General features: G+C 41.9%; 1 pseudogene; it reads right to left on the bottom strand.

The window, feature by feature from the left end:
• Nucleotides 1-710: 710 nt before the first annotated feature.
• Nucleotides 711-1,203, bottom strand: LOC102761460 (annotated as a pseudogene).
• Nucleotides 1,204-8,792: the final 7,589 nt, after the last annotated feature.

The raw sequence follows: 8,792 nt of genomic DNA, 5'->3' as shown, positions 1-8,792 counted from the left end.
TCTTACACTCTACCCTGAGTAAAATGATCACATTCAAAAATCCCTCAATTCCTTTTCTTTTCCTTGGGATAATATCTAAGCTTAACACCCCTAGGCTTAACTCTCACCAAGTCCAGCTGGGCAACTTTCTAACCACAGTGAGTTTCCTGTAGTTTCCCACAGATGCCTTGCCTTTTCTTGACTCAGAGTGGCTGGCCCCTCTCCCAGGAAACATCTCCCTCCAGTTCTTCAAGGTATAAACCCTTGTTTCTCTTTCAGATCCCACAGGAGACCTCATTTCTTTCAGTAAGTCTTCTCTGGCTTTCAAAACTGAATAGATGCCTTCCTATATGCTCCCATTAGCACCTCTACTTGGCCATCATAGCCTTATCACCCTTTGTCATAATAGCATGTTTCCTTGTCTGTCTCCTGCCATTCTATTTTGAGCATCATGAGATACAGGTGCTGTGTCTTGTTCACCATTGGGTCCCATTACTTAACACCATGCCTACAACACAGAGCACATCCCATAAATATCTAGTGAATATAATTGAAAACCAGACCTCTAACTCCTGAGTCTTTCCCACTAGACATTCTTTTTTTTTTTTCCTGCTAAAAGCTTTATTGTTTCATTTGGTCCAATGCGTGGGAGAGGGCTTCAGAATTGTTAAAAGAATGACTAGTAGTTTCAGGAAGAGGCTCAGGTAAAAGCCAGAGAAACCAGGGGAATCCTAGTCGTGCTTGAGGGTGAACCTTTGAAAGGGTTACTCGCCCAGCCCAGCCTGGGGGCCTGCCAGTCTGCGAATGTTAGTCAGGTGGTCACCATCTTCTTGATCAGTTTCACCTCCTCATCCAGGAAGTGGTTCTCCATGAAGTCACAGAGATGAGGGTCTGCACAGGTAGAACCCAGGGCATGCAGCTCCAAGAGGTCCTGGTTCAGTTCTTCTCCAGATGAGTTTGCTCACTCATCTTGGGAATGTTTCAGCACGTCCTGGAAGAGAATGCGCTGCCACGCTTGTTCTGCAACTTTAGGAGATGCTCAGCACCCTCACGCTTCGCCAACTTGTGGAAGAAGTGGCCCACACCCTTGAGAGCCACATCATCACAGTTGAAATAGAAGCCCAGAGAGAGGTAGGTGTGGGGGGCCCACAGACGCAGCTTGGCCTGGTGGTTGACCGTAGCCTCCACCTCAGTGGAATAATTCTGATGAATTCGGGAGCTCATGATTGTTCGGCAATAAGGAGTTAAGGTAGAAAAAAAGCCAGTGTGTTGGCTGGTCCTGGAGGTGGTTCTGAAGGTGGTGACTGGATAAAACGTAGGAGGGTGGTTGGAGGCTGGAAGAAGGGGCATCCCTGGGTCTGTTCTGTCCAAACACTGTTGAAGCAAGAGACAGATCCGGGACTGCCGAGGGCACTGCCCCCACTAGGCATTCTTATCTGTAGCACAAAAGGTTAAAAATATGGCATGCATATATTTGTAAAAGGAGATTTATTCATGACAAGCTAATGAGACAACTGCTTAGTATCATTAAATAGGCAGCATTCATCCCAATGGCCTGAAAAGAGTCTATTTTGATGAAGTATGTGCCAGGTTTCTTAACGTCAGTGCCAAATTATCTCTTAATTAACCACAGGTACTGTCAATAGGAAAGTCCAGTGTTGATTATAAATGAGAATTGAGATAGAAGAACTGCTTCCTCTAGGATTAAAAAGCATGCTGTAGCTACTACACAATCAAGGTAGTCTTTGAGTACATTTGTATAATGTCTAATCTGCTGTTAATTCTACCCAGTGTGGTTTTTCATCTCCGACATTATAATTTCTATCTCTAGAATTTTGATTTGGGTCCTTTTAAAATCTGTTCTATGGCCCTACTTCAGATGTTCAGTGTTTTCTCTAGCTTCTTGAACATGTGGTATACAGATATAATAACTTTTACTGTTTTGTCTGCTAATTCTATCATTTTTGTTATTTATGGCTCAGTTTCAATTAATTGATATTTCTCTTAATTTTGTGTCATATTTTCCTATCTACTTCCCATACCTAATAGTTTTTAATTGGGTAACAGTAGGGTCACTATTGATGCAAACTCTTATTTATGAATGCCTTGGGAATTATGAGGTCTCCCACTTTGGCTATTGGGAACAGACACCAATCCCCACAGTTTATGTTCAGGAACTGTTCCCTCTAATCCTTTGAGTGTTCCTTTCTCTGGTCTTGAATGATGTCCTCACAGGCATGAGGTGATCACCCGGGAAGCCCAGGGTTGGAAACTTGAACATGGACTGGATGAATTTCTAGGACTGCTCTATAGCTGTGATCGGGAACGTCTTTCACTGTCTTTCTGTTGGATTCCCTGTCTGCCCCCTGCCATGTTTTCCTATTTCTTGGTTTACTCCCCTTTTTGCTGAAATACATCTTCCATTAGCTTTTAAAAAATGTATGGAAAATAAAAATTTTTAGTTGTTTTTTATTGTCTAATGCCATTTCAAATCTTGCTTTTTTACCTCAAAACTTTAATTCTTCTCATGTTCACTGGCAGTCTAACATTTCTTGATGATGTGTCTTGCTGTGTGTCTTTTTTTTATTCACTGAGATGGAGATTGCAGGGGTGGGGGGCTGTGTCTGAAGATACTCTATTTCGAGAAAGTTCTCTGTACTATTTATCTGATAATTTCCACCCAATTTTTCTTATTATTCTTTTTCTGGAATTCCTATTTGCCTGAATTAGATGTCCTAGATTGATCCTCTAATTTTTATTATCTCTTCTTCCTCATGGTCACCCCTCATATTTTAGTTCCAGTTTTGAAGAGATTTTCTTATCATTTCTAGCAATCTTTCTATTTAATTTTTCATTTTTAAAATCAGAGTTATTTCTTTCTTATTGCTCCCATGTTAAGTCACCCTGTTCTTTTTCATGGATTCAATATCTTGCCTTCTAGCCTTAAAGATGTTAATAATAAAATCTTTTAATGTTCTTTTGCCATCTCAAGTCTTTGTTTCTTTTGAGTTCCTTTTTCTCTGCTTTTAGCTCTGTCTCTCATGTTGGTATCTTTCTGAAATTTTTCAGTTTTCAGAAATTCTCAGATACTTTGTATCTGAGAATGAGGCACTCAAGCATGAGGTCATTGGAGGCAAACTGGGTTTGTCACTGGGAGACCTCTACATGGTCAGGATGTCAGATCTGTAGCAGTTTTCTTTTAAGTAATTTCATTTTCCCAAAGAAGAATCTTGTGATGCCTGTGTGTTGCTGATGGGAAAGGAAGATGAAATCGCTCTGGCTGATGACAATCTAGAAGCAAGTCAGGGAGTTGGGAATACCATGTTGCAGCACTGAGTTCAGTCTATAGAGTTAACCTCTCTGATTTCAACTTGGTGCCTCTATGTCCACTCCTTCTCAAGATCTGAGACAAACCCTCCAGTCTTATAGAGGAGGCAGTGAAAGATGGGGGAAGGGGGATGAGGTCTATTGTTCTGCATCAGACTTTCAGTCAGTTCCTGTGTTTTCTGCCTTGGTCCTCACCTCAGCCTCTAGTCCCCAGATTTTCTTGGATTCTCTTGGGTAAACACATAATCAAGTGAGATTGGGTGCAGAAGCCTTGGAGATCTAGGTGACTACTATTGAATAAAACATGCCTGGCTACATGAAAACCCTGTGCAAAGGCCTGTGACTAGAGTGTGTTCATGAGAGGAAGAATAGTGGGAGAGAGTTTGGAATGAAAGACAGGAGTTACATAATGTGAGGTTACTTGGGCCAAAGAAGGAGGTTTGGTTTCAGGCCCCTGAAAAGCTAACTTCCTTTTTAAGAGCTCCTGCCTTTTGGCAGGACACTGGGTATGAAAAGGAGATGAGGGGAAGCAGGGAGACCAATTAGGAAGGATGTTTTGAGTAAGATGGAGGCTTGGATTCTTGGGCTGGGAGTGAAGAAGGAGAAACGCATTTCAATCAGAGACATACGTATTTAGGAGATAAAATTGACAGCACTTTGCTGATAGATTGGAAAAGGAAGAATGAGGGATGATTCATAAGTTTTTATATTAGATTGATGAGGAATTGTGGCACCATTTATTGAGATGGTAATGACAGATTGAGTGACAACGTGGAAGTGAAGATAGATTGGAATTTCAATTCACAACAATCCACAGCATACCTGGGATAGAGAAATATGGTACCGAAGTACAGGCACCATCTTCCTCCCGCAGATTGCCACCAAATGATGGGTCAGCCTTCCACTTACTTTGCACAGAGTGAGACCAGTGAAACCGAGCTCTCTGTGAACTCTAATAGGTGGAAAGGAGTGAGGTTTGAATGAATATGTTCTCCAGGCTCCTGCGGGTCATAGAGCAATCACCCACCCTGAAGTATGACCGTTTCCCTCATATTTCTAATGCCATTTCAAGGATACCTTGCATCCAGCTCAGAGCTGCCACTTTTTCCAGCTGGATTTCTTTTCAATTCAACCCAATTTTAACCCTGATGCTCAAGTTATTTTTTCCCCATTATGTCCATCAATGGAAGCAAATCATTCCATCTTGTATAAATGCAGGTATTTTTCTCTCTTCTCATTTTAGATGAAAATCTGCTTTCTTCTTTTTTTTATCAGCAACACCATCCCTCTCGGTACCCCGCTGAGTTCCTCACGACCAGCCAGCTCTGTTCCTCATCTCCTGTGCTCTTTCCTGTTCTTCCTTGAGAACTCCTGCCGTGATGTTTCCCCACATAATCAAATTATAGGTCAAGCTCATCAAAGAGACAGCACGCAGGTACATTTCTTATGAACATTTGAACTGATGCAGAAAGTAACACATTCTCTGTTTAAGCGAGAGCACTGGTAAATAATGATGTGCTTTGATAACAAAAACTCAAGGAAGGAATAGAGCTGAAAAGAAGGCTGATGTGCCGTGTGAAACTGAAAGGCTGTACAAATGGACATGGCCATTATTGTGACGGTGCTTGGGTACTCTATAGCATATAAATTAGTTTTACGTGCTGTATAGTTCATTGATTTTCATAAATATCTAATTAGCCATTTGTCTGGGACATGAATTGCAACTGTTTCTCCTAATTTCTCCTAAAATATAAGATATATTTGCAGGTTGACTGGCATACTTTGTTATGCATAGTACAGTTTCTAAGGCTGCGTGGTATTTTCCTTTGCGCTTTTCCTGTAAGAAGGCATGAAGTTGGGTAAAACCCTTGCCAGAGCTGCAAGCCTCTGGGTTATGGCTGATTAGAGCTCATGGCCTTGCTAGAAAAAAGACTGCGATTGCTCCTAATAGCACACACGAAGCAGTAGAAAGAAAAGGCACCCGAGTGTATTTAGTTTTCTTATTCCTTACAAAATAAAAAATGTGCTTTTACGAAATGGTGTGCTCTGAACTCTCAAAGGATTGCACATTTATTTCTCTTTTACTAAAGATAATTCATTTGGATTTAAAAAAAAAAAAAAAAGCTTGGGAAAACATGATAATATCTTATCTCAGACTAGAGTGCATACGATGCTTGCCCTAATACTTGAACCATGTGACCTTAGAAACCTGCCACCAGAGGATTACATTTCAGGAACCAATTTTTCAAGAGGTGAACAAGCCCCTTTGGGAGTTGATCTGAAAGATGACAGGTATAAAGTGACAACTTTGTGACACCACTTAAGCACGATAAATGGTTTAGATAAACCCAACACTTATACTACACCCAGGCTTAGGATCATCTTTAATCATTCTAAAATCTACCCATGAAAGGTGTTCCTGGGTGCTTTTGAGTTCAGGGAGGTTATAACCAGGGATTTTCTATCATCACAGCATGTCACAGGACAAGTAAGCCTACAAGATATATTTGCTGGTTGACTGACATTCTTTGTTATGCAGAGCACAGTTTCTAAGGACGCAGAACTTTCTTTAAGGAAGCGAAAGAAATAGCATCTTTCTGCCCTCAAATTATCAGTACGCGACTAGCATCTTTCATCCCCTCAAACACTGAATCACTTACACTGCTTATGTGACATAGGAGCCACAGCAAACTCTTCCAATAACTTCTCTACCAGAGATAGTCACTGGTTCCTTCATGCCGAGAGCTTCACTGCAGCCAAAGGCAGCGAGGCCAGCTGCCCACCCATCACACCAGGCTTGGCTCCCAGATTCCAAGGTTCCCCGTGGCCTTGACCAGGAGGCCTGTGCCATATTGGCAAGATGCAAATGTCATCCACACTTGCCCTAACTCCCACATCTCTAGAGTTGGTGTAATTAGAACATTAAACTCTATCAGAGCTAAGTGTGCATGAAGAGAGGTTCATTCTATGAATAGTACAAGTTACCCATGTATTATCACATACATGTTGAGCACTTACTATGCACTAGGTACTCTTCCAGCTTAGCAATTTCAGCAGTGAACAAGAGGCAAAATAAAATAAATACGTGGCATCATATACACAAACAAAATAATACAGGGGACAGGGTGGGTAGATAGAGTAGTCCAGGGAAGCCTCTCTGAAGAGGCCATTTTGAGCTGGGAGATTTACAAAATGAAAATGAACCAGATGTGGGAAGAGCTAGGGAGATAACAATAAAAGCAGGGATGTATGAGGCAAATCCCTGTATGGGAAGAAATTCAAAGGAAGAGTAAAAGAAGAAGAGCTGAGGGAGGTTACAATAGTATATGAAAAAAATTGACCATGGTTGAGCAATCTCACCCCTCCCATTATACAGATATAAAAAAATATATGCAGGTTCAGAAAAATTAACTTTCTAAAGGCCACCTCACTTGGGCAAGATGCATAAAGTTGACCTTCCTGAACACCAGCCAGCTAAGTTCTTCCTGCACTGTGATGCCTCTTTTATAAATGTGTACATGTCCAACATTAAACTTCCACCGATATTCAAAATCTGTAACATGATACCAGCAAGAAGACAGATAAAATGATTTAGCTATGAGTTGGGAGAGTAGAGAAAAGTAATCAGATTCATAGTAAATAAAGTCTTATATTCAGGGAACTACCCAGTCAGTTTGGATTCTCAAACACCATAAAAATAGTTCTAAATGTTTAAAAAAAAAGTCATTCAAAAAAGACTGATAGAAAAGAGAATGATGGCTAAGATGGCTTTAAAATAGTTGCTTCAATCTTGTCAAAATGAAGGTTTCAAGGAGGTCTTATGAATAACATGATGCTGGAAAAAGTTCATTAGATATATATTACAAAAAAAAATATGTAAAAGGCTCTGTTATGCCCAGCAAAGTCTGGGTGGGCCTGTGATGTGGTCTCTTTGTCCATTCACAGGAAGTACACAGTCTTCCAGCTTGCTGGGCAGGAGCCTGCCACGAAGACTATGGTATGTGCTTGCCATCCTTGTTGGGTCAGGTTTCCATCCACACACACTCAGGTCTCAGATGCTCAAGGGACAGTGCCTTCCATGCTGGACTAATTTTTTCAAGTCTCTCTGACCTCCCCTGAGACTCATTCCTGAGAGCTCAGTTTCATGCTGCCTGAGTCCAGTATGGTCAAGGCCCACCATCTGGTGAGGGGGAAGATGGCTTGGAGTCTTCCAGAAAAGCATCTCTAAGATCAGTAAGACTTCCAGGTGTTAATAGTGTGTTGTCTTACTGAATACCGTGGATACATTTTTCTGCTAAAGGATACTCTCTCCTTTTCACTGAGGCTGAGAAATGGAAATAAGTAAGAAATGACAAGGACGGAGAACCTCAGTCTACTTCCGCTGCACACGTCACCCTCCAGAACACAGCTCAAAGAAGCTTTTCCCTAAGGCCTTTGGGGTTCCAGCTCTGTCCACTTGCTAAGGCATTGCTTTCCTTTCAGAATTTTCTCCCTAATGGTGCATCTGATGGAGGCCTGATTGCTTAGGGTTCAGCCACCAGGAATCTAACCGTCAGTCCATCACTTGGGCCCTAAAGGGAGGGAAAGGTTGGAGACATTTGTACCAGGATCTCCAAGAACCAATCTTACGCAATTCTCAGAAACTGGGTTCCCTTTGTGTAGGACCTGCTTTATTCCCTCTGGCCAAATTGACAGAAAAGGATACAAGTGGCAGTCAAAGGGGTAAATTGTTAACAGACTCTGTCTTTTGAACCACATCCCACAGTTTGAAAATAAAGCTGCTTATTTTTAGAATGCCAAAAGAATTGTTCCGGCTCTGCCCCTGCAGTTTCAGTAATGGCCTTGGGCTCTAAACCCTGACCTTGAAAAGAAAACGTTTACATTTAAATGCTCGGGCGGTGTGAAGACTATTCTATCCTGGGAATTTCCAACAGGAGGCTGCGAATTCAGAAGGGGCTTTTTCCTTTCTTCCGAAAGAAAGGCCTAATCCGTGGGGCTTTCAGAGTGGCAAAATGAATCTCTTAACAGTAATTGTGCATGGGTTCTAGCTGTGAACTTGCAGAAAATCTGAAATTTCACACAACCAATCCTGTTCCGGGGATTTTCCCACTGATCATCAGGAAATAGAGCCTCTGGAAGGACTTGGAGGAAATCGGAACGTACAGGCCCTTTGGTGAGCAAACTTGCTAAAAAATCACCTTTAAAGTCATCCCTTCTTCTCAAACACATACGGGTCATGCTCTGTCAGACTAGCCTGGAGTTCTGCAGGGGCCCACGGGCTTGAAAGAAGAGACCATGTTTATTTTTGAGATCTTAAATCTGCCCAGAAATGCACTCTGGTATTATTACTCTAGAGTCCAGCTGGGAAAGGAAGGACTCCGAGTGGCTTAATTGCTGGCTCCAGGTGGTTGGATGGCGGGTCAGGTGAGAGATTACATCCAGTCTGACCCATGGGAAAAGTGACAGTGGATGGAAGAAATAGGAGG

The sequence above is a fragment of the Myotis davidii genome, unplaced genomic scaffold (assembly GCF_000327345.1).
Source record: "Myotis davidii unplaced genomic scaffold, ASM32734v1 scaffold204, whole genome shotgun sequence".
NCBI classification, from domain to species: domain Eukaryota; kingdom Metazoa; phylum Chordata; class Mammalia; order Chiroptera; family Vespertilionidae; genus Myotis; species Myotis davidii.
This window is presented reverse-complemented; position numbering and strand designations above follow the sequence as displayed.